The following is a 25669-nucleotide window of genomic DNA, read 5'->3' on the forward strand; positions in this document are numbered from 1 at the left end:
GGAGAGAGAGAGAGAGAGGAAGAGGAGGAGAGAGAGAGAGAGAAAAATGAACAGTTAGAACTGACTGCTGTCAGTTGGAGTGATGACATCGTGTTCAAACACAGGTGTTGATAGTTGAGCTAACGAGCTATGAAAGAGATCAAAGGCTTCATTGTTCTGAATGAGAGATGAACCTCTTAACATGTGAACGTTTTGTGGAAGAAACGATAACAGATATCTGTGAAATTTCAAAACGTGAAGCATGTCAAGAAGTTGAGTATCTGAAGTGTAATTTTTGTGTACTTTCGGGTTAATAATGTGGCCTTTTTGGCAGTTTAAGAAGGTGTGCGGCTGCTGCTGTTGAGGAAATATCAGCCTGAAATTACAATGGGCTTTACTGGAGACATGTTGAACGTTTGTGTCACTTCATGCCCTCAAGAGGCATTTGTTTAATTATGTTGCTTAATTATTTGTCATTTTTCAAGCTACGAGATGTTTTCTTACGTTTGTCATGAAAAATGATGTCTCAGGAATGTAGGGTTTGGGAATTATGGCAGTTTTAAAAAAGAATATGAAGGCACATTTCAAGATTTCTTACCCTCTAGCTGTGACATCACGCACTCTAGTTAATGTTAAATCTGAAGAAAACCTCTTTAACAAGGTCTGAACAATGTTTAATATCTCTAAAAGTAAGAATCAGATTTAAAAGTTGTGTTACACGAATAATGTCAGAAGATGTGTAACATTTTAAAGTTGGAATGAGGTTTCTGAGTGAAAGTATGAATGAACAGTTAGCAGTTGAAGTCGCATGAAGATTTGTTGAAGTCTGAAGAATTCTCCATTGACTTCAATGGTAAAAAATGTGATGTATTATGGGATGTATCTCTGGAATTATGAAAGTTATGAATGATAAAAGTAATAGCGCCCGATTCCCGACCGAGCTGAACGTTTTGATGTTTGAACGGAGTTTTCTGCGATGTTGAATGTGGAGGAGGAAGAAGACGGACAAAATAATTGGACGGAATAATAATAATAAACTTTTTGTCCGTAGCATAACATATAGTTGGAATGCTCTATCAGCATTCCCACTAAATTACTTAAATTAAAGAAAAGTCCAAATTAAATAAAAAGGGACATTATTTATCAGCATTCATTTTTCTAATTCAGGGTTTTCCCCTCACATGACTTCACATACTAATATTTGTTTTACAATATTTTAAGATATATTAGTACATGGTTTAATCCTGATTTCACATTAACATCAGTACACTTCTAAATGTAGTGTACATGTTTCTTTATGTATCAGCAGTAGATTGCTGGATGGCTGCTCCTCTGTTTACTCTGTTCTTATTCAACAGGCTGAAGTCACCGTAAGGAAGGAGTAAGAACCCGTTTGAATCTTCCTTATTTACTTAATCTAACTTTCACTTCCTCCATAATAAGTGGTATGACAGGATTTAAACAAAGTCACTGTTGAACACATTCTTTGTAAATAAACAGTTCAAGTCTGTGTTGATTTTGGAGATGTTCGTAGTGCTGTTGCTGTAGCCATTTGGCATCATTACTGCAGTGTGTGTGTGTGTGTGTGTGTGTGGTGTGTGTGTGTTGTGTGTGTGTGTGTGTGTGTGTGTGTGTGTGTGTGTGTGTGTTGTGTGTGTGTGTGTGTGTGTGTGTGTGTGTGTGTGTGTGTGTGTGTGGTGTGTGTGTTGTGTGTGTGTGTGGTGTGTGTGTGTGTGTGTGTGTGTGTGTGTGTGTTGCGCACTCTTTCAAAATGTAGTTCATTGTTTACACTCTTGAAAAAAAATTAGGAGGAAGACTTCTTCTTGGGAACTTCATCTTAAAATCTGTGAGCAGTGCATGCTGGGAGAATTGTACCCTCATTACCAAGTTACTGGGAATGTAACCAATGCAGTGAAATAATAAAGATCCAAATCACAAAATAACTTCTTAATCTATTCTGTGCTAAACTAAATCTGCTTTTATTGTGGAGAAATGCACCGGAAGTGCTGCTGCTAACAAAGTAAGCTGCAGGTGAGTACAGGTGAAACAATGCAGAGAATATGTGGTTGAATTGTAGTGTTTTATATAATGAACATATTCAGTGTTAGTGTTGCAGTACTTTTTGTATGTTGTTAGTCAGTCTGATACATTTTGCAGAATTCACCAAATAAAATGAGGATAGGATTTTATTCTGAAGGACTTGAAGCAGGAAGTGATGCAGAAAACCTCTAGAAGACTTTCTATTTTAAGTGAGAGATTATGGGAAGTGATTGGGATGGGCTGGAGTGTGTGTGAGGAGTGTGTGAGGAGTGTGTGCAGTTTAACCCTCCAGCATGATGAAGCAGCTTCCTCTTCTTCCTCTTCTTCCTCTTCTTCCTCTTCTTCTTCTCTTCAGTCTCCTGACTGGAAACTCGTCTGCCTGCACAAACGGTGAGAACACTTACACTCTTATTCACACAACATTACGTCATTTTGGTAATTAATTACATCTAAAGGCTAAAAAAAACATGCAGAAGGTCTGGAAACAGAATATTATTAGTGTGCTTTTTATTGGTCATAGGGAAATGTAGAACAATATCTAAAGTAATGCTAATCAGTAGAAAGCCTATGAAGAAAAGGAGCGCCCATTGCAACATGGTTATAACCTGATCAATATAATAAATAAGATATCTAAAGGTCTCTTCTTATCAGTCTAAGCCATAATCATCATCTTATTGTAATAGGCCTTTTATTGCTAGTGCTCTCATAAAAAACACCATTAAGGGATGTCTTTACACAAAAACATGTATGGATCTTATAAAATAAATAAAGTATTCAGCTGAGATTCAGTGTTCTTGTCCTCCACTAGGATTCAATGTAATAACATTTCTGGTAAATTAGAGAGAGAGAGCAAAGAAATAATAGATATGACATCAGAATGTATTGCTATAAGAAAAATGACATTTTAAATTTTGTCAGATATATTCACATCCAATCCATTTAATCCAGATCTAAAAATGAATAAAACTGACTTTTATCAAATGACGTGTGTGTGTGTGTGTGTGTGTGTGTGTGTGTGTGTGTGTGGTGTGTGTGTGTGTGTGTGTGTGTGTGTGTGGTGGTGTGTGTGTGTGTGTGTGTGTGTGTGTTGTGGTGTGTGTGGGTGTGTGTGTGTGTGTGTTCAGCCTCTGCAGGTGAACACACTGAGTAACCACATGTTCTATCTTCCAGCTGACAGCAAAGTGATCTCCACAGAAGGGACCAGATGTTATTTTAACCCTGCTCCCCCCAGCACCAGAGAAAACCTCCAAAATAAACTGTTTGACTGGAAGAAGGTCGGTCAGGGAGGAGAAACTCTGCACGCAAGTCTTCATGTACGATTCTGCTGTTCATTATGAACGTCATTCAGGTCAGAGTGAGCAGTTTAAAGGACGAGTCTCATATTTTCAAAATGAACTGAAGCACGGAAACGCCTCCATCTTCATCAGGAAGACGAAGGTGATCGACAGTGGAAGTTACACCTGCTATTTTCCAAAGCTACAGCCTGATGAAAAATTCTGCATTGAGCTCGTTGTTGGTGAGTATTCTCATAAGACAGCAAATAAGCCTTCTTATATATAGATATACACAAGTCTCATGTGCATTAAATCTGCAGCATTCATTCTCCTGTGAGACAATGTTCATCTGCTCTGTCTTCAAATAAACAGACACACTGTTGGATGAACATCAGCCATAATGTTCTCATGTTACTGTCCAGCAGACACTCTGTCTGTAAGGACTGACCACAAACAAAAAGTGTATAACTGGCTGTGTCATCGGTGATACTGTTGTCAACCACCTTATGTACGCAGATGATTTAATCATCTTTTCCTCCCCGTAGCAGTGCAGGCTTACAGCAGCGTCTGAGGATCCCAGTATGGCATTGATTGTAATATTAAAGTGGACCTATCATGCTATAGTTGAATAATATAGTGTAGGACCATACCTATATAAGGCATATTTATTATCTTTTTTTTTTCAAATACCAAACAGATCATGCATTTTAGCCATGCCTCATTTCGCTCAATTTGACAATTTATAGCTGTTTTTGCAAGGGTTGATTCTGTGAGAACAGCACCACATACAGGCCTGACATATGTACTACAGCGTCTCCAGCCCTTTAAGTATAACGCCAAGAAGAGTAGCATCATGATTGTGCGAAGTAAAGAGGATAAAAAGGCTGTATTTCCTAATTGTATTCTCAGTAGCAACATTCTTCTTGTGTGCAGTGAGATGAAGTACCTTGGTCATTATATCTCTGATGATCTCAGACGACAAAGACATCCATAGACAACGCTGCAAACTGTAATGCCCAGGCAAACATATTAATGCGGACATTTCACAAGTGCTCTGTAGATGTCAAGGTATCACTTTTTTAAAGCTTTCTGTACAGCAGTGTAAACACGGCTCACCTGTGGAGTAACTACAAGGCTAGCAGCATGCAAAAACTAAAAGTTGCATACAATGATGCTTTACGGTTGCTGGTGAGGGTACCAAGATGGCACAGTGCCAGACAGCTGTTTGTTAACTTGGGGGTACCTACCTGTCAAGCCCTTTTAAGGAAGTTAATGTACAAATTCATGTGTCGCCTAGAAGACTCTGACAATCATGTTATCTCGATTTTAATTAACCCTGTGAAGAGTTCTACTCGGTTCTCTTCCATGACTTGGAGACATTGGCGCAACAGCCTCTACAGACAGTGAGCATGTGTGGCTAGCTGTCATTGGACTGGTTTTATGTTTTGTATCTGTTTTTTTGTTTAATCTTATTTATTGTTGTGTATTTTGTCATTTTGTAGGTGATATGGACCTTGAGTCTGAAATAAAGATTGAATTGAAACAAAGCTAAATCTGAGACTGGTGCTTCTTTTTAAGATTACGATAGTACATATATTTGTTGTATAACACGTTTTCTGAGGACAGCTGATAATGTCATCCAAGAATTGTAAAACACTTCTGTTTGTTTTTTGCCTTTCAGATCCTATCTTAACTGTCAGAACCATCCCAGGTGAGTCTGGATGTTTACGACATCGCTCTCTACCTCACAGGTCTGATATTCAAAATCACTTCACTCCTCCCTGTGTTGACACATGGAGATTATTCCTCTGTGTTTAAAGCACCTGTAGGTTTTATGTGTTTTAATGTTTACACTATTTATGTGAGGGCTGTTAACTACTGTGATAATAGTCAGTATCAATACTTGTTGTTATATGTATATAACTATTGATAGGGATCAATGTTTGTAATATCAAGAAAAATTCAAATGAAAAAGTCCTGAATCATCTTTTACATGATTTCATATTAGTAGTGTTACCAATCCCCGCTTCAATCACATTAGTATGCATAAAAAAGTGACAGGTCACACCTTCTAAGTCCCGCCCCCTAATTATGCTAATGAGCCCCCTTGATATGCTAATGAGCCCCTTTGTTCGAGGTGTTATCGCGTACAGGTGTTACATCCTCCCGGTAGCCCCCCCCCCTCTCCGCCCCCCCCCCACCCTTAGCCCCCCACCCCTTCTCAGCCCACCCCCCTCCACCTCACATACAGGTGTTACATCCGCCCTGTAGCCCCCCACCCCTCTCAGCCCCCACCCCTCTCAACCCACCCCCTCCTCTCCCCTTACAGTAGGCGTCACATCCTCCCTGTCGCCCCCCACCCCTGAAGATAGTGAGGGGTGGAGTCAGTCATAAAAATAGAAATCTATGCAAAACTAGATAAAAGCCAGTCATTTGAGCTTTGAAACAAATTGATATGATTCGATATTAAACCAACTAATCATAGTAGATTAATTAACTATTCAAACGTGTACAGTAATTTACAATAAACACGGGAATAATAAACGGGTCAGCAACAGCGGGTCTCCCCCGTCAGATTAGACTTTACTAGATTAGACTTTACTAGCGTTTATGCCCATATCGATCAGATCTATCTAGTTCTAGCTAATGATATGACTACCTGCTTATTAAAAGACACCTAAACAATAAGCGTCACTATGCAACGGGGTGAGGCCACAAAGTATAGTACAGCATTATGCATTTTGTTTACATGCCCACCGGAACCCCGAGGCATTACCAACAGATCAACGCGCAATCAACCCATACAGGACATCTCTTGCTACACATTATGTGTAGACATTATAATTGACTATTCTTGTCTGTCACATACTCTTTTGTCTGTCACACACTATTCTTGTATGTCACATAAGTGGCGCAACTGATGCGGTATTGCGCTAAAGGGGGCCAGTCAAGAAACGGGTGCAGTATCTGTGCCGGGTTCAGACCCTCCGTCTGAGGCTCTTCATGAAAAATGGAGTCTGGGTGTGTGAGACTGTCTCCCCTCATACCCCCTCCACCCCCCCTCCCCTCCCCCCTGCCTGTCACCTCCTGATCTTGCGATCAGCTGTTAATTCTCATTCACTAAGTCACCTAAAACTTTTATTGGAATTGGGTTTTCTTTAGAGCTGTTTTCAGTGAGACAATGCAGTTTCTGATCATTTTAAGTTTCAAGTTTCAAGGCTTTATGGCATATGCCCATTAGCTACAGTGTAGATATGTCAATGAAAAACATAGGTCACAGGCTCCTCCAACAGTGCACATAAAACAGATAAAATACTGCAATTTGTGCGTAATTCTCTCACAAAGGAACTGTAAGATACACGTTTATGTATGGAAAACTATATAACTTGGTAAAATATTCATTCATTTGTAATGAATTGAGTTTTCTTCAAGAATCAAACTCTAAATGGAGAGTTTGTGATTTTAACACTGTTTCGATGAAACAATGCAGTTTTGATAACTTGACTTGACTAACATTACTTTTTTAAATATATGTTTTTTTAGATGCTTTACTTTTTGATTTCTTTCATATTATTTTAACACAACATTACTTTTTTCATATTTTTCAACATACATATATATAACATATATATATATTTTTTTCTCTCCATTATATTTTTGAATATACAGTGATTTTTATCAAAATACAACATGCAACTATTACATTATACAATATTACGACTTTTTGCGATATTTTCAACACAATATACCTTTTTTTTTGTAGGGCTTCAGGATATTTGGCATGTCATGCCTAAAACCGGTGTCATCTTTCCTGAAACTGACGTGCTGTCCGTTTTACAAACAAGTTATCTTTCTGCTTCTTCCCCCTATGAATTTTCCTCCCCCGTCCCTCTTACTACAGCCATCACAACAGCAACCAAGTCAGATCTGTGAAATTAAACACCTCTTCCCAAAGCGTGACTTCCCTATTGAGGGAGTGGGGCAGTGGGGCCTAACCCGCTTTGGCCAAATACAGATGAAGCGTCTTATTTTGGACAGTTTAAAATGCGAGGGTCGTGATCGGTTTGTGCACGTTCCGTGATGGCCGGCCGGCCCCCAGTCAGACTTGATACCGCCCCCATGATAAATACATTTAATTATTGTGAAGCCAGCTGCAATGGATCATTGATCCACCAGGGGGTGCAGTGGGGTTCCACACTGGAGTCATGTGAAATCAACTTCTAAATAATAGATGTTGTTTAGTCGGAAAAAACGAACGAGCCGGCTCTCCCGATTTTTAATCCTAATTTAATCATCATCATTGATGTTTATGTTCGCCGAATTGACATGAAATCACTGACAAATATGAATATTCTGTATTCAACTTCATTGAAACGATCAGGATGGGTGTTATTTTTCCCCACAATGACCAAGTCGCTGCAAATGATCCCATGTATTACATGTACATGGCCACATTCTCAACAAAGTTACGTAACGAAACATTCTGTATTCCTTGCTTACTTTTTATTTAATGCTTTATAACAGCTGGAATAGTTCGTTTAGAACAGGCACCTCACTCGCAATCTGCTCCTCCGCAACGCCTACCACCTACCTCCGGCTGAAATTATGAATGTACAGTAAGGCATAGTAATCATAGATAACACGGCAGGGTCCGTTACAGTTTGTTTTCATCTGATTTCAAATATTTCAAATGTCTGAAGTTAATAAATACATTCTCAGTGTTCAAGTCAATAATAGTCATATAAGAAAAGTACTGATCTAATAACAGAGATTTTATAAGGACTTTTCAATGTTCGACATCGCTCATGTGAAATACAGTAAACTGGATGTTGTGGTGCCGAGAGGCGGGGTATCAAAAGTACAAGCTAAACTTTTATTTAGCATCTGAACACACTTGTAAACAACGTGATGCCCGGGAAGTGAAGACCCGGCGGAAACAGCTGGTCTGGTTCACTAAAATGTCCGTGTACAGTATAGCTTTATAACAAATGAATAACGACTATATATTATAATAAAACTATATATTGAGCTTTAAAACAAATGATATATATTATAATAAAATAAACACGGGCTGTTGTTATGCCTGCTGTAACGTTTACTTTCTCCGTTCTCCGCTTAAGTAATTATTACTTCCTGGTTAGCTTTCCGCTCGAAATTTAAATCTGAAAATGGCAAAATAACGGAGAAAAAAAACGTTCACAGAGAAGACGACAACAATTGTCACTTGCACTTGTCATTTAGCATCTGAACACACTTGTAAACAACGTGATGCCCGGGAAGCGAAGACCCGGCGGAAACAGCTGGTCTGGTTCACTAAAATGTCCGTGTACAGTATATCTGGTACTAATGTATAGCGGATCTTTGTTAAGATCCATATGTCAGTAGAGATGGGATGGCAGAAGGTGCTATATATATATATATATATATATATATATATATATATATATATATATAATTCCAAAGCTGGTAAAGACCTTTCAAATTTAGCAATAATAGTCATATAAGAAAAGTACTGATTTGTTCTTGAATCAACTTTTTTATGGAAAATGTTTTATGTAATTTTATTTCATTTTAAATAAAATGAAAGACATTCACAGTTAATGTAATTAGATATACATTATTAATGCCATACATTTTTAAATGTAATTAGATATACATTATTAATGCCATACATTTTTGCATAAATATTTATTCAGTATGATAGCTGTCTAACAGAAGTTAAATCCATTTCTCACTTATTCTGACAATGTACTTAACCCCAAATAAAAGAACCCAATAAAAATAGTTGTTAAATAATAGTGAAGTCACGTTGTAATAACAATAACTCATCTCTCTCGGTTTTTTTTTGTTTTCTTTGTGTGCTTTGCCAAAAGCCACTGTGTCAAGTGTCCTAGTTGGGTTACCGTAACGAACAGCAGCCGGCTCTCGATTTTTAATCCTAATTTAATCGTTTATGTTCGCCGAATTGACATGAAATCACTGACAAATATGAATATACTGTATTCAACTTCATTAAAATGTTATTAACGTGCCTAAACTCAGTAATTCACTAAAGATTACTGATCCCTCCGCGTCGCGGAGGGATCTTGATCCCTGGGTGTTATTTTTCCCCATAATGACCAAGTCGCTGCAAATTATCCCGCTTATTACATGGCCACATTCTCAACAAAGTAACGACATGACTCCCAATATTAATTAAAATGCTTTTATGGATTTAGAAAATATTTTTATTGATTTAAAACATAGTTCTATGTATTGATTTAAATTTACATGCATCCGCTAAGAAAAATAGTCCGTTGTTACCGTTTTTTAAACAGTCAGAATGAAACGGCAGCTCTCAGCTGTGTGTTCACACTCCTAACTCTGATCTTTCTTTTCCAACAGTTAAGTTAACTGTAGGTTACTCTGAGTGACAAGCTTACAGTTAGTGAAGTAACACTTTTTTTTTGTGAGTCACGACCTCGCTGTTTCATTCTAACATAACGCTCCAAATATGACTGTTTCCACTCGGACTTCAATACAGCAACACCATTGTTTGGTTTCCATGGTAGCGTGTCTCTTTAGTAGCGTGCACTCCTTTCCTGTAAATTACAGGTCCAGCCAGGCAAAACAGTAATATGAAATATGAACGTTAGTTTTTAACTGAAATGATCAAATAAAGTCAAAATGTCACAGTGTTTACAAACATTGACCATACCGTTCACCAGCCCCCACCCCACTCTTTGTTTAAAACGAATTGGCCATCGGAATGTGTGTGTCCCAACCCCCCCCTGTGATATCTCTTCACAGGGGGGAGAGAGTTAGACGCTCGTGAATTGGTCAACGGGGGGGGGGGGGGGGCCTCTCTGCACGGAGGAGCCGCGGAGAAGTGAATCACAGTGATCTGCTATTTTAAAGTAAATTCAACACATATCGACCCTAAATATAGCATATATTAAGAACGAGAAAGTGTTAACATCGTTTTTTGTAAACATATGACCAATGTGCGAGGGTGATGACATCAGAGCATCGTCCTATGGGCTTAGCCCCGGACAGGTACAACAGGTATTCACTCAGAGGGGGGGTAGTTACCATTTACATGTCAAAAAGCAACATACAGTAGGCGGGGGGGGGATGGTGAACGTTTACATTTCTCTACAGCAGTGGTTCCCAAACTTTTTGTGCCCAAGGCACACCAAAGGACAAGTAAAAATCTCAAGGCACACCTATTGTGCGAAATAGCCCTTATAACACGTGTTATCACTCATATCATGTAAAATATCTGTAAATGTGCATAATTATTTACTAATGCCAAATAAAATGTATAGATAGAACAATCAGTGGTTCAAGTTAGTATATTCCTCAGTGTAACATATCCACTAGTTGCAAAGCTTAAACATTTTTATATATTTTTTTATTTTAAGGGAAAGGATGTTTTCACTACTCAGTTTGTCAACTATGTTACGGACAAACTTGATGTCATTACAATCATTTGATTAAGTCCTGCACTTCAAGTAAAATCAAATTTGAAAGGCTCTTGAGTCTATTCTACCATATATCCAAAGATTTTTTAAAGTTTAAAAAATAATTGTATTAAAGTTTTGTTTTTTCATGTGATATGTTCAGCACTGTCATTAAGTTTAGGGATATTTTGTATTATAAAACTACCATACAGGTCATTTTGATAGTTTTAAGAGATGTCATGTAAAACTCCAACCTGTGTAGATATACATTATACTATAAAGGATATCAGAAGCACTATTTTAGATATTTTAAATTTGAAAAAATGAGGTGCAACATAGTTGACAATGAAAGTCAAACATTTGACGCAAATAACATAGTTGACTGGACACATTATTAACCATCAGCACTATGTTAATTTCAAGGCAGAAGTGCAAAATTCCATTGATAATGATGTGTAATGACGTCTACATGTCGTACAAATTGTCAACTAGGTTACCTGTCAACTAAGTTACTACAGTTATTACAGTACTGGGTAACTCAGTTGACAGGTAACCTAGTTGACAATTTCCCTATTTTGACCCATCATTTCAATGGTAGGCCTTGCCTGGATGACCACATGTCATTTTCTTGAACAGGTTAACATCACATTTGCACATATAATTGAATTAAAAATCATTAAACAATTGTAAACCATAACAATGTACGTAACATTGTTGATTGTCAATGAGTATATTAATTGACCATGTGCTATTATACATAAAATATTGTAAAAATGTAGAGGACAATCACCACAGTGTGTTCAAAATGTCTGCCAAAGAGGAACATGGCATCATGTGATGCTGGTGACATGGTATTGGGACAAACAATTTTTGAGTTAAAGGGGGAAGTTCTGTTAGTAACATAGTTGACAGAACTTTTGCGGACATTCATATATTAAGATATTTAAATTATTTAAAGGGGGAAATCAATTAAAAATATGTTATTATTCTTTAGTATTTAGACTTTTGAAATAAATGAATCATTTTTTAAATTTACTTTAATGGTTTTTATTCATTATTTTGAATCCAAGACACCCTCAACTGAAAAACGGACATAGCAAAAACTGACAATTTAAGAACATCATGACACATTTCAAGCTAAATAAAGCATAGGATGCACATAATGTTTGTGTGATATTATAACATGCTTTCCAATAATAGGCAAAATATGATATTTTTGAAGAAAATAGTTAGAATAATTATAATTATCATCAATGGACATCAATGGACATGGAATGTACCCTAAATTGTAGAATCACTCAGCAGTTACATACACCAAACCTTCCAGTTATATTCCTATCAATATTATGAAGGCTTTTACAGAAGGGTTTGGTCATATATAATTCATAGCCTGAATTATATAACATTTTATACCTAAAAACATGGTGAAAATTGATATTTTAGGGCTGTTGACAGTATTTTCTGATTTATGGAGTGATACAAAGAGATATCCAAAATCCCTTCTGTAAAAGCCTTAGATACTAATATGACTACAAAATGAAACAATAATTTTGATCCTGGCTTTATCCAAAGTTCAGATTTCGGTTCCTGAAATGTGTTAAAATATGCGCATATTTCATGAGATAATGGTTCATTTGGATATTTAAACATGCTATTTCAGAAAACTTGTAATACAAAAAACAATTGCCTTATTGTAAGTAATTAACTGGAGAAATATTTAGCTGATATCTTTAAGTTAAAAATACCCTATTCACCTGGGGTGTCTCGCCTTAATTAGATGTTTGATAAGTGCAGATCACATAGTAAAACACGTACACAGATACATTATTTTGTATTTTTATTAAATTCGACAATGTCAATTTCACTTTCCACTATGTCCACCGTTGTTTTTCACAACCAATGGCAGAACTTTATTGAGGCCTGTAATTAGTCAACTACAGGTCTCTTGAGTCAGTCTTTTTCTTCCAAAAAGCTTGTGACAAGATGTTATTGCTCTTGGGGCATTAAAAACAAGATTTTAACTTTAGTTTTTTATATAATATCTGCATTTTCTATTGTGAAAAACTAAGTCTTAGTTATTTAATATATAGCGCCATCTCCTGGTTAAACCCTGAAATTGGAGAATAGTGGGAGGGCCTAACATTCCTGAATACTGGTCTTTGGCAGGCAACTGGCTGGCAACTGGCTGGCAGTCGGCAGGAAGCTGTATGCTGGGGTCCAAAATAAGAGGCTCCATCTGTATACTAACATGCAGAACATATGGTATGTTTGAAAAAAGACTAACCATCTATCCAGTTCAAGCTGTCTTTAAGATGTGACATTGCGCTCTGACTTTTCCCCGTAAAATCGTGACAAACTATTACTTATTAAATTTGACCTCATGCTGCTTGGTTGAAAATGATAGATGAGCATTTACCAACAGATCAACGCGCAATCAACCCATACAGGAGATCTCTTTCTACACATTATGTGTTATCACTATAATATCATGTCATTATTTAATGTTGTTTTGTTTGTGTGTGTGTGTACAACGAAGTCTCTTTGAGAGGAAAATTATAATTTAAAGATCTTAATACCCCCTTACTGTTTAATTACTTCACACAACTATTAAAGAATCCCTATATGAAGTTACATGAGGCTACATTTACTGGTGTGCTTCCCTAGATGATGTAAATAGTCTAAGTGTCATGTTAGGGGGGCATTACGGACCTCAGGAGTCCGCCCTTGGAGGCTTGGAGAGCGGATAAAGAGAGGTGTATTTACTGGGGTTGAGCCCTGGATGATATAAATAGTCCACGTGCCATGGAACTCAGGAGTCCGCCCTTTGAGGCGTTGTTAACATTAATGCTTTTTGCTTTTGTTTTTGTTACTAAGATACTTTTTTAGCCTTATGATAGGATGAACTTAAGCTGTAGTCAATAAAGACATGTTTAATAGAGTGTTGCTGTTAGAGAACATACCTGCGCAGCACTCCACCACGTCTTGGCTTTGGCTTCATGGCCTTCACTGTCCTCTCCCTTTGAGTTTTTTCAAAGGCTGGGATACATTTTTCCAAATGATCACTTGTTACATGGTGAGAAACATATGGTTATATAACCTTAAAGAACTAACAAAAAATAATTAAGTATTTGCAATGCATAAACATAGAAGTTATCACTGTCAATATTATTCACCTGGGCATTAGTGGGCTTGAGGGTCTCAGGGAGCGTGGACAAAGTGACTTGTCTCTGTATTTGAGGATTCTCAGTGCAGGCACTAACAGGAAGCTGCTGTGCATTAGTGGAGAGTCCTCTGAAGGCAGCTGTTATTTCATTCACACACTCATCTGCTACCTGCTGACTCCTCATAGTAAGTCTAGCCAAGTTAGCTGTTAAGTTGTCCATACCATCGCTTGATAACTGGTAACTTTTGATTGACAGTCCAGCCATGGCAGCTGCCAACTCGTCCATATAATTCTTAAGAACGTGGTGACAATACTACAAAAAAAGTGTATATATTAGGTCAGTTAACCTTGAAGAGCTAAACAGTTCAAGTGGTAAGTAACTAAGTATTTGCAATGAATAAACATAGAAATGATCACTGTCATATTATATAATCACTTAATATGGAGATAAGTAAAACTGACACAGACAGTTTAAACTGATTGTTAAAACGCTATTGCTTATTGTGTTTTCTCAGCACACTAACATAAATAAGGATGTATAATATAAAAAACTAGAAAACGATATAGTATTTTCAAGTCTTACTTTAGTATGGTAAAATTAAGAATAAGTCACATTAAAGTGTGTCATGATTTTCCGTAAAAAAGTCAAGTATAGTTTGTCAAAAGAATATGAAAAAATCATTTTGTAGAGTAGTATGTTGAAAATCTCAGTGTTTAACTGAACACACCTACATGTGATAACGCCTCGAACAAAGGGGTAATTAGCATACAAAGGGGGGGTCACTAGCATCAGTGGGGGAAAGGTGCTACGGGAATGAACTTTGAGGAGGGGGGAACTTGTAAGAATTTCCAGCTTTTGAAGATAATTATATGGTACCCGTCCTTACAGCTAAACAAATCCTATGCCAGGTATTCTACAGACCACAAGAAGCACAAGAAGCCCCAGAAAGTATTACATTCAGAGCTAATAATGGTGAAACCGAAGAAGAAGCAAAGCAGATTATAATCGTTGCGGGTGAAAGGATAGAGAATTTGCAAGTGATGTTAATGCACTTATCTGATATAAAAAAATGCATTCATTTACTTCCAAGAGACCCCTAAACATCTACTTGGGCAATGTGAATTGAACGATAAACCGATCACTGTAAATGGAACGCGGAGAGAAGCAGCAGTGCAAATCGTTAAGTCTATTACCTTGAATGCACTACGACATTAACTTGGTCAAATGTAATATGTCTTTCTGAAAATGTGGCGAATGGTGTGTTTTTCAATTAAGCAACCATAACAAATTAAAATGTGTTTTATTCTTGCTTTCATATATAGTAATAGTATTAACTCCTTTGACTAGACTGTACTAAAATAAGACGTTTCACTGTTAAATAAAAAAATGGAAGTAGAAAATCGAGATAATGATGAGGTTCGTTATGTATCCAGTAACTATGAACAGCAGTTGAAAATGTTATTTAACCCTTTAACTCTAATAGACAAATCTAAAATAGCCTCTAGCTTATCTATAAGTTTGTGATTTTAACACTTATTCACTGACACAAGGCAGATTTTGGCTTTTTTCTCATGCCAAGATACTTTTAGACACACTTTGAGGTATGCAAAACCTTAAAACTAGAAAATGAAGTACATTGTCTGATTAGATTTTTTCTTAAAGACTGTTTCTCTAAAAGGCAAGTTTTGTGATTTTTAACACTTATTTACTTTTTTCTCTCTTTTCTTGTGTTACCAAGATACTTTTAGATACACTTTTGATGTATGCAACACTTAACAAAAGGGTATAATATGAAGTACTTTGTAAGGAATGGGGGTTTCTTTAATACCCCGTTTTTTTATTTTTAAAAACACTTGTACAGTTAAATAATGTAGGTTTTCTCTGATATTTTAGTTATTTTCAGCTACCAAGATACTTTTTTGATACACTTTAATGTAGGAACATTTGGCAACTGGTAGAATGTCAATTATTTTGTAATAAAATGTATTTTCTTAAAGACTGTGACTCTAAAAGGGGAAGTTTTTTTTTTTTTTTTCTCCCATTGTCTTTCACTTACTTTTTTGGATACAGTTTTATGTATGACAACTCTACAACTGGTAGAAAGTTAAGTACTTTTTCTGAACAGATTTTCTTTAAGACTGTGACTCTTAAAGGTAAGACAATCCAGTTTTATGGAAGTAACTTAAATTATTATTTTTTTTTTTTTTCTCCTACAAAGATACTTATAGTTACACTTTAATGGATGCAAAACTTTATAACTTGGTAAAATATTCATTATTTTGTAATGAATTGAGTTTTCTTTTTTGTTTTTGTTTTTCAACATACTATTGTACACAATGACTTTTCCATATATATATATATATATTTTTTTTCAGACAAACTATACTTTTGACTTTTTCCGTAAAATCGTGACAAACTATTACTTATTCTTACATTTGACCTCTTGCTGCTTGGTTGGAAATGATAGATGAAAAAGCTACAAAGCTTAAAGAACTTTTCTAAAAACTCTCAATTCTACAGATGACTCCCCCCACTCAACGCAATAAGTCCACCCCCCACTCAGCAAATCATCTAAAACGAAGGACCCCACTAAGACGCCCGTTGAAAACTAGCCAGGGATCTGAGAAAAACCAAGTCTCCCCCCGCGAGATGCAGCCAGGAACAAACTCCTGGACTACTATCGTCCCCAGCATTGTGGACACCCAAATCTTGCAATACTACAGCTGCTGATGTTACTCCTGGGGCCAAGACGTCTCTGTTTTTGAACATAGTGAAATCGGAGTTGGTTGATATTCTGGAGAGGGTGCTGCATCGGTACAGAGAAGAAATCTGCAATGGATCCCGAGTCAGTCACCCCAGCCAGAGGCAACACGATTGTGTGAATGACATTCCAGAATATTTCTTCAGAAACAATTACAACGCGTTAATGAAAAAGACTTTGGCTCGCCGACTTCATTACTGCGATTGACCAGAGTCTTAATGATATAAACATTTACATAGCTGAATGAAGGATCCAAGGCGCTTCGGAGGCTTTTCTGCACAATCTCAAAAACTGCAGACGCCTCAAGGAGAGACTTGAAAAGATCCACGCCGAGCTGGATGGAGAGGAAGAAGACTAATAACCAGCGGTTGATTTGAAGCCGGGGATTTTTTCAATACTTTGACTTTTCTTTAAAGTAAAATAAAAATGGGTAACTACTATGGAAAACAATCTGTATTTATCTATCAGAATGCAGTCAATACCTGTTTAATAAGTGTGTTGTTGATGACGATTGAAAACAGAATGAGTAGTGATCCCCGTGTAAACAGAACGGCTGAAGTTTGTAAACTAGAAGACATTTTGGATATCGTTCATTCTGGCAGTACTATTCCGGGTCATTGGGAAACGATTGTAAACGAAACATTTAAAGTGGTACTGGAATCTTCATTTTCCGAAACATTCTGTAACATTACCGAAGAAATGAAACAAACACCAAAAGTGTATCATGTGCTCGCATTGTATGCTCTGTTTGTAGATGTAATGCATCTTTGTGTCAAAAACAGCATACACATGAATACTTTGGCCGAAGTGCAAAAACTCCATTATAATATTTCCCTTCATCTGGGGGATTCTATGCTGGAAAAGATCCTGGGGATGTTGCAATCAGTATAAATGTATTATTGATTCCTATGGGGTGAAAACAATAAATTGTAAATATGAAATTCTGCAAATAAAAAAAGTGTTTTTTACATTTAAAAAATAATTATTTAACAAGATTTTTGAAGCCTTGCTGAAGAAACAAATAATTCTTTTCCAGCATCCGTTTGTAACTTTTTAGGAATCTGACTATCTTTTAGAATTGCATCAAATGTTATAGCCACTTCTAAGATATGTTTTTTTTAAATGTTTTTCTCTCATCCTGCTATATTCCTTCCAGGGGAGGATCCCTGGGGATTGATCAGAGCAAAGAAAGGCTGTAAACACTGACACTCTGACACACAAAACACTGAAACACTGAAACACAAAAACACTGAAACACTGAAACACGAAACACTGAAAACACTGAAACACTGCAACACTGAAACACTGACACACTGAAAACACTGACACACAAAAACACAGAAACACAGAAACACAAAAACACTGAAACACTGAAACACTGAAACACAAAAAACACTGAAACACAAAACACAGAAACACAAAACACTGAAACACTGAAACACTGAAACACAAAACACTGAAATACTGAAAACACTGAAACACTGAAACACAGAAACACTGAAACACTGAAACACTGACACACTGACACACAAAACACTGAAACACTGAAACACTGAAATACTGACACACAAAAACACAAAACACTGAAACACTGAAACACAGAAACACTGAAACACTGAAACACTGAAACACCGACACACAGAAAACTATTAAACACCCCTGCTATATACTATGACCATTCTTTACTTATTTATAATATGGTTCAAATGGAGTAATTTGAGTTGTCTGATGCACTTGATACAATTTTACTTTTTAAAATACTGATGTGTTTATTCAAAACCATTTCAACACACAGTGTCATGACTTTTTCAGGATCTTTTTGTCAAACTATACTATGACTTTCTCTCATTTTTTTATTTTTTTATTAGAGATCCTATACTGACATTGCAGACAAAACTATATAATATATTTCTTAACTACATACTATACTTGGACTTTTTTCAAGATACTTTTAACATACTATACTAGTACTTTTAAATTAAATGTTTGGACATTCTACACTGTGACTCTTTTTTAAAATGATATGTAGGAAATACTATACTATGATTTGAAGACAAGTTTTTTTTAAATGTAAAAAACACTTTTTTTATTTGCAGAATTTCATATTTACAATTTATTGTTTTCACCCCATAGGAATCAATAATACATTTATACTGATTGCAACATCCCCAGGATCTTTTCCAGCATAGAATCCCCCAGATGAAGGGAAATATTATAATGGAGTTTTTGCACTTCGGCCAAAGTATTCATGTGTATGCTGTTTTTTGACACAAAGATGCATTACATCTACAAACAGAGCATACAATGCGAGCACATGATACACTTTTGGTGTTTGTTTCATTTCTTCGGTAATGTTACAGAATGTTTCGGAAAATGAAGATTCCAGTACCACTTTAAATGTTTCGTTTACAATCGTTTCCCAATGACCCGGAATAGTACTGCCAGAATGAACGATATCCAAAATGTCTTCTAGTTTACAAACTTCAGCCATTCTGTTTACACGGGGATCACTACTCATTCTGTTTTCAATCGTCATCAACAACACACTTATTAAACAGGTATTGACTGCATTCTGATAAATATATACAGATTGTTTTCCATAGTAGTTATCCCTTTTTTTTTTTTAAATTTTACTTTAAAGAAAAGTCAAAGTATCGAAAAAATCCCCGGCTTCAAATCAACCGCTGGTTATTAGTCTTCTTCCTCTCCATCCAGCTCGGCATGGATCTTTTCAAGTCTCTCCTTAAGGCGTCTGCAGTTTTTGAGATTGTGCAGAAAAGCCTCCGAAGCGCCTTGGATCCTTCATTCAGCTATGTAAATGTTTATATCATTAAGACTCTGGTCAATCGCATTAATGAAGTCGGCGAGCCAAAGTCTTTTTCATTAACGCGTTGTAATTGTTTCTGAAGAAATATTCTGGAATGTCATTCACACAATCGTGTTGCCTCTGGCTGGGGTGACTGACTCGGGATCCATTGCAGATTTCTTCTCTGTACCGATGCAGCACCCTCTCCAGAATATCAACCAACTCCGATTTCACTATGTTCAAAAACAGAGACGTCTTGGCCCCAGGAGTAACATCAGCAGCTGTAGTATTGCAAGATTTGGGTGTCCACAATGCTGGGGACGATAGTAGTCCAGGAGTTTGTTCCTGGCTGCATCTCGCGGGGGGAGACTTGGTTTTTCTCAGATCCCTGGCTAGTTTTCAACGGGCGTCTTAGTGGGGTCCTTCGTTTTAGATGATTTGCTGAGTGGGGGGTGGACTTATTGCGTTGAGTGGGGGGAGTCATCTGTAGAATTGAGAGTTTTTAGAAAAGTTCTTTAAGCTTTGTAGCTTTTTCATCTATCATTTCCAACCAAGCAGCAAGAGGTCAAATGTAAGAATAAGTAATAGTTTGTCACGATTTTACGGAAAAAGTCAAAAGTATAGTTTGTCTGAAAAATATATATATATATATATATATGGAAAAGTCATTGTGTACAATAGTATGTTGAAAAACAAAAACAAAAAAGAAAACTCAATTCATTACAAAATAATGAATATTTTACCAAGTTATAAAGTTTTGCATCCATTAAAGTGTAACTATAAGTATCTTTGTAGGAGAAAAAACAAAAAAAATAAATAATTTAAGTTACTTCCATAAAACTGGATTGTCTTACCTTTAAGAGTCACAGTCTTAATGAAAATACATTTTATTACAAAATAATTGACATTCTACCAGTTGCCAAATGTTCCTACATTAAAGTGTATCAAAAAAGTATCTTGGTAGCTGAAAATAACTAAAATATCAGAGAAAACCTACATTATTTAACTGTACAAGTGTTTTTAAAAATAAAAAAACGGGGTATTAAAGAAACCCCCATTCCTTACAAAGTACTTCATATTATACCCTTTTGTTAAGTGTTGCATACATCAAAAGTGTATCTAAAAGTATCTTGGTAACACAAGAAAAGAGAGAAAAAAGTAAATAAGTGTTAAAAATCACAAAACTTGCCTTTTAGAGAAACAGTCTTTAAGAAAAAATCTAATCAGACAATGTACTTCATTTTCTAGTTTTAAGGTTTTGCATACCTCAAAGTGTGTCTAAAAGTATCTTGGCATGAGAAAAAAGCCAAAATCTGCCTTGTGTCAGTGAATAAGTGTTAAAATCACAAATTTATAGATAAGCTAGAGGCTATTTTAGATTTGTCTATTAGAGTTAAAGGGTTAAATAACATTTTCAACTGCTGTTCATAGTTACTGGATACATAACGAACCTCATCATTATCTCGATTTTCTACTTCCATTTTTTTATTTAACAGTGAAACGTCTTATTTTAGTACAGTCTAGTCAAAGGAGTTAATACTATTACTATATATGAAAGCAAGAATAAAACACATTTTAATTTGTTATGGTTGCTTAATTGAAAAACACACCATTCGCCACATTTTCAGAAAGACATATTACATTTGACCAAGTTAATGTCGTAGTGCATTCAAGGTAATAGACTTAACGATTTGCACTGCTGCTTCTTTCCGCGTTTCATTTACAGTGATCGGTTTATCGTTCAATTCACATTGCCCAAGTAGATGTTTAGGGGTCTCTTGGAAGTAAATGAATGCATTTTTTTATATCAGATAAGTGCATTAACATCACTTGCAAATTCTCTATCCTTTCACCCGCAACGATTATAATCTGCTTTGCTTCTTCTTCGGTTTCACCATTATTAGCTCTGAATGTAATACTTTCTGGGGCTTCTTGTGCTTCTTGTGGTCTGTAGAATACCTGGCATAGGATTTGTTTAGCTGTAAGGACGGGTACCATATAATTATCTTCAGAAGCTGGAAATTCTTACAAGTTCCCCCTCCTCAAAGTTCATTCCCGTAGCACCTTTCCCCCACTGATGCTAGTGACCCCCCTTTGTATGCTAATTACCCCTTTGTTCGAGGCGTTATCACATGTAGGTGTGTTCAGTTAAACACTGAGATTTTCAACATACTACTCTACAAAATGATTTTTTCATATTCTTTTGACAAACTATACTTGACTTTTTTACGGAAAATCATGACATACTTTAATGTGACTTATTCTTAATTTTACCATACTAAAGTAAGACTTGAAAATACTATATCGTTTTCTAGTTTTTTATATTATACATCCTTATTTATGTTAGTGTGCTGAGAAAACACAATAAGCAATAGCGTTTTAACAAGCAGTTTAAACTGTCTGTGTCAGTTTTACTTATCTCCATATTAAGTGATTATATAATATGACAGTGATCATTTCTATGTTTATTCATTGCAAATACTTAGTTACTTACCACTTGAACTGTTTAGCTCTTCAAGGTTAACTGACCTAATATATACACTTTTTTTGTAGTATTGTCACCACGTTCTTAAGAATTATATGGACGAGTTGGCAGCTGCCATGGCTGGACTGTCAATCAAAAGTTACCAGTTATCAAGCGATGGTATGGACAACTTAACAGCTAACTTGGCTAGACTTACTATGAGGAGTCAGCAGGTAGCAGATGAGTGTGTGAATGAAATAACAGCTGCCTTCAGAGGACTCTCCACTAATGCACAGCAGCTTCCTGTTAGTGCCTGCACTGAGAATCCTCAATACAGAGACAAGTCACTTTGTCCACGCTCCCTGAGACCCTCAAGCCCACTAATGCCCAGGTGAATAATATTGACAGTGATAACTTCTATGTTTATGCATTGCAAATACTTAATTATTTTTTGTTAGTTCTTTAAGGTTATATAACCATATGTTTCTCACCATGTAACAAGTGATCATTTGGAAAAATGTATCCCAGCCTTTGAAAAAACTCAAAGGGAGAGGACAGTGAAGGCCATGAAGCCAAAGCCAAGACGTGGTGGAGTGCTGCGCAGGTATGTTCTCTAACAGCAACACTCTATTAAACATGTCTTTATTGACTACAGCTTAAGTTCATCCTATCATAAGGCTAAAAAAGTATCTTAGTAACAAAAACAAAAGCAAAAAGCATTAATGTTAACAACGCCTCAAAGGGCGGACTCCTGAGTTCCATGGCACGTGGACTATTTATATCATCCAGGGCTCAACCCCAGTAAATACACCTCTCTTTATCCGCTCTCCAAGCCTCCAAGGGCGGACTCCTGAGGTCCGTAATGCCCCCCTAACATGACACTTAGACTATTTACATCATCTAGGGAAGCACACCAGTAAATGTAGCCTCATGTAACTTCATATAGGGATTCTTTAATAGTTGTGTGAAGTAATTAAACAATAAGGGGGTATTAAGATCTTTAAATTATAATTTTCCTCTCAAAGAGACTTCGTTGTACACACACACACAAACAAAACAACATTAAATAATGACATGATATTATAGTGATAACACATAATGTGTAGAAAGAGATCTCCTGTATGGGTTGATTGCGCGTTGATCTGTTGGTAAATGCTCATCTATCATTTTCAACCAAGCAGCATGAGGTCAAATTTAATAAGTAATAGTTTGTCACGATTTTACGGGGAAAAGTCAGAGCGCAATGTCACATCTTAAAGACAGCTTGAACTGGATAGATGGTTAGTCTTTTTTCAAACATACCATATGTTCTGCATGTTAGTATATTTGGCCAAAGCGGGTTAGGCCCCACTGCCCCACTCCCTCAATAGGGAAGTCACGCTTTGGGAAGAGGTGTTTAATTTCACAGATCTGACTTGGTTGCTGTTGTGATGGCTGTAGTAAGAGGGACGGGGGAGGAAAATTCATAGGGGGAAGAAGCAGAAAGATAACTTGTTTGTAAAACGGACAGCACGTCAGTTTCAGGAAAGATGACACCGGTTTTAGGCATGACATGCCAAATATCCTGAAGCCCTACAAAAAAAAGGTATATTGTGTTGAAAATATCGCAAAAAGTCGTAATATTGTATAATGTAATAGTTGCATGTTGTATTTTGATAAAAATCACTGTATATTCAAAAATATAATGGAGAGAAAAAAATATATATATATGTTATATATATGTATGTTGAAAAATATGAAAAAAGTAATGTTGTGTTAAAATAATATGAAAGAAATCAAAAAGTAAAGCATCTAAAAAACATATATTTAAAAAAGTAATGTTAGTCAAGTCAAGTTATCAAAACTGCATTGTTTCATCGAAACAGTGTTAAAATCACAAACTCTCCATTTAGAGTTTGATTCTTGAAGAAAACTCAATTCATTACAAATGAATGAATATTTTACCAAGTTATATAGTTTTCCATACATAAACGTGTATCTTACAGTTCCTTTGTGAGAGAATTACGCACAAATTGCAGTATTTTATCTGTTTTATGTGCACTGTTGGAGGAGCCTGTGACCTATGTTTTTCATTGACATATCTACACTGTAGCTAATGGGCATATGCCATAAAGCCTTGAAACTTGAAACTTAAAATGATCAGAAACTGCATTGTCTCACTGAAAACAGCTCTAAAGAAAACCCAATTCCAATAAAAGTTTTAGGTGACTTAGTGAATGAGAATTAACAGCTGATCGCAAGATCAGGAGGTGACAGGCAGGGGGGAGGGGAGGGGGTGGGAGGGGGTATGAGGGGAGACAGTCTCACACACCCAGACTCCATTTTTCATGAAGAGCCTCAGACGGAGGGTCTGAACCCGGCACAGATACTGCACCCGTTTCTTGACTGGCCCCCTTTAGCGCAATACCGCATCAGTTGCGCCACTTATGTGACATACAAGAATAGTGTGTGACAGACAAAAGAGTATGTGACAGACAAGAATAGTCAATTATAATGTCTACACATAATGTGTAGCAAGAGATGTCCTGTATGGGTTGATTGCGCGTTGATCTGTTGGTAATGCCTCGGGGTTCCGGTGGGCATGTAAACAAAATGCATAATGCTGTACTATACTTTGTGGCCTCAGCCCGTTGCATAGTGACGCTTATTGTTTAGGTGTCTTTTAATAAGCAGGTAGTCATATCATTAGCTAGAACTAGCTAGATCTGATCGATATGGGTATAAACGCTAGTAAAGTCTAATCTAGTAAAGTCTAATCTGACGGGGGAGACCCGCTGTTGCTGACCCGTTTATTATTCCCGTGTTATTGTAAATTACTGTACACGTTTGAATAGTTAATTAATCTACTATAATTAGTTGGTTTAATATCGAATCATATCAATTTGTTTCAAAGCTCAAATGACTGGCTTTTATCTAGTTTTGCATAGATTTCTATTTTTATGACTGACTCCACCCCCTCACTATCTTCAGGGGTGGGGGGCGACAGGGAGGATGTGACGCCTACTGTAAGGGGAGAGGAGGGGGTGGGTTGAGAGGGGTGGGGGCTGAGAGGGGTGGGGGCTACAGGGCGGATGTAACACCTGTATGTGAGGGGGAGGGGGGTGGGCTGAGAAGGGGTGGGGGCTAAGGGGGGGTGGGGGCTGAGAGGGGTGGGGGCTACCGGGAGGATGTAACACCTGTACGCGATAACACCTCGAACAAAGGGGCTCATTAGCATATCAAAGGGGGCTCATTAGCATAATTAGGGGGCGGGACTTAGAAGGTGTGACCTGTCACTTTTTTATGCATACTAATGTGATTGAAGCGGGATTGGTAACACTACTCATATTCCTGGCAGCTTTATTCTTCAGAGGGGAATTTAGAGCAGCATCACACATTCATTAAATACAAATAAAAGAAGTACACATTCAAAGCAGAACAGATAAGTAGCAGCAATAAAAATATGAATTAGAACAAATAGAAAGAATTGAGAAAGCTGCCAAATGATGGTCAGTATTGTACCAATATTATTTTACAACTTTGTAGTGCAGTATTGGGAGGGGCAAAAAGGAAGTAGCAGCCAGTAATAGCATTGTTACATAGAATATATTGCACAACAGTGATTTTATAGTCTGTGAACAATAACATTTTAGTATTACTTATTTGTATTGTTCCCTATAAGTTATTTTCCACTGTCTACACAGGTGCTTCACCAAAACCCTCGGTCACAATTCTTGAGGAAACAAAGGACTGGTCTCAG

At 36.7% G+C, this 25669-nt stretch overlaps 1 long non-coding RNA gene across 1 annotated transcript; it reads left to right on the forward strand.

The window, feature by feature from the left end:
- Positions 1-3331: 3331 nt before the first annotated feature.
- LOC117469092 lies at positions 3332-25666 on the forward strand. The gene is made up of 3 exons (XR_004554545.1): positions 3332-3535; positions 4975-5004; positions 25614-25666. It is a non-coding gene; the product is annotated as an uncharacterized LOC117469092 (long non-coding RNA).
- Positions 25667-25669: the final 3 nt, after the last annotated feature.

This window comes from Trematomus bernacchii, unplaced genomic scaffold, assembly GCF_902827165.1.
Source record: "Trematomus bernacchii unplaced genomic scaffold, fTreBer1.1, whole genome shotgun sequence".
NCBI classification, from domain to species: domain Eukaryota; kingdom Metazoa; phylum Chordata; class Actinopteri; order Perciformes; family Nototheniidae; genus Trematomus; species Trematomus bernacchii.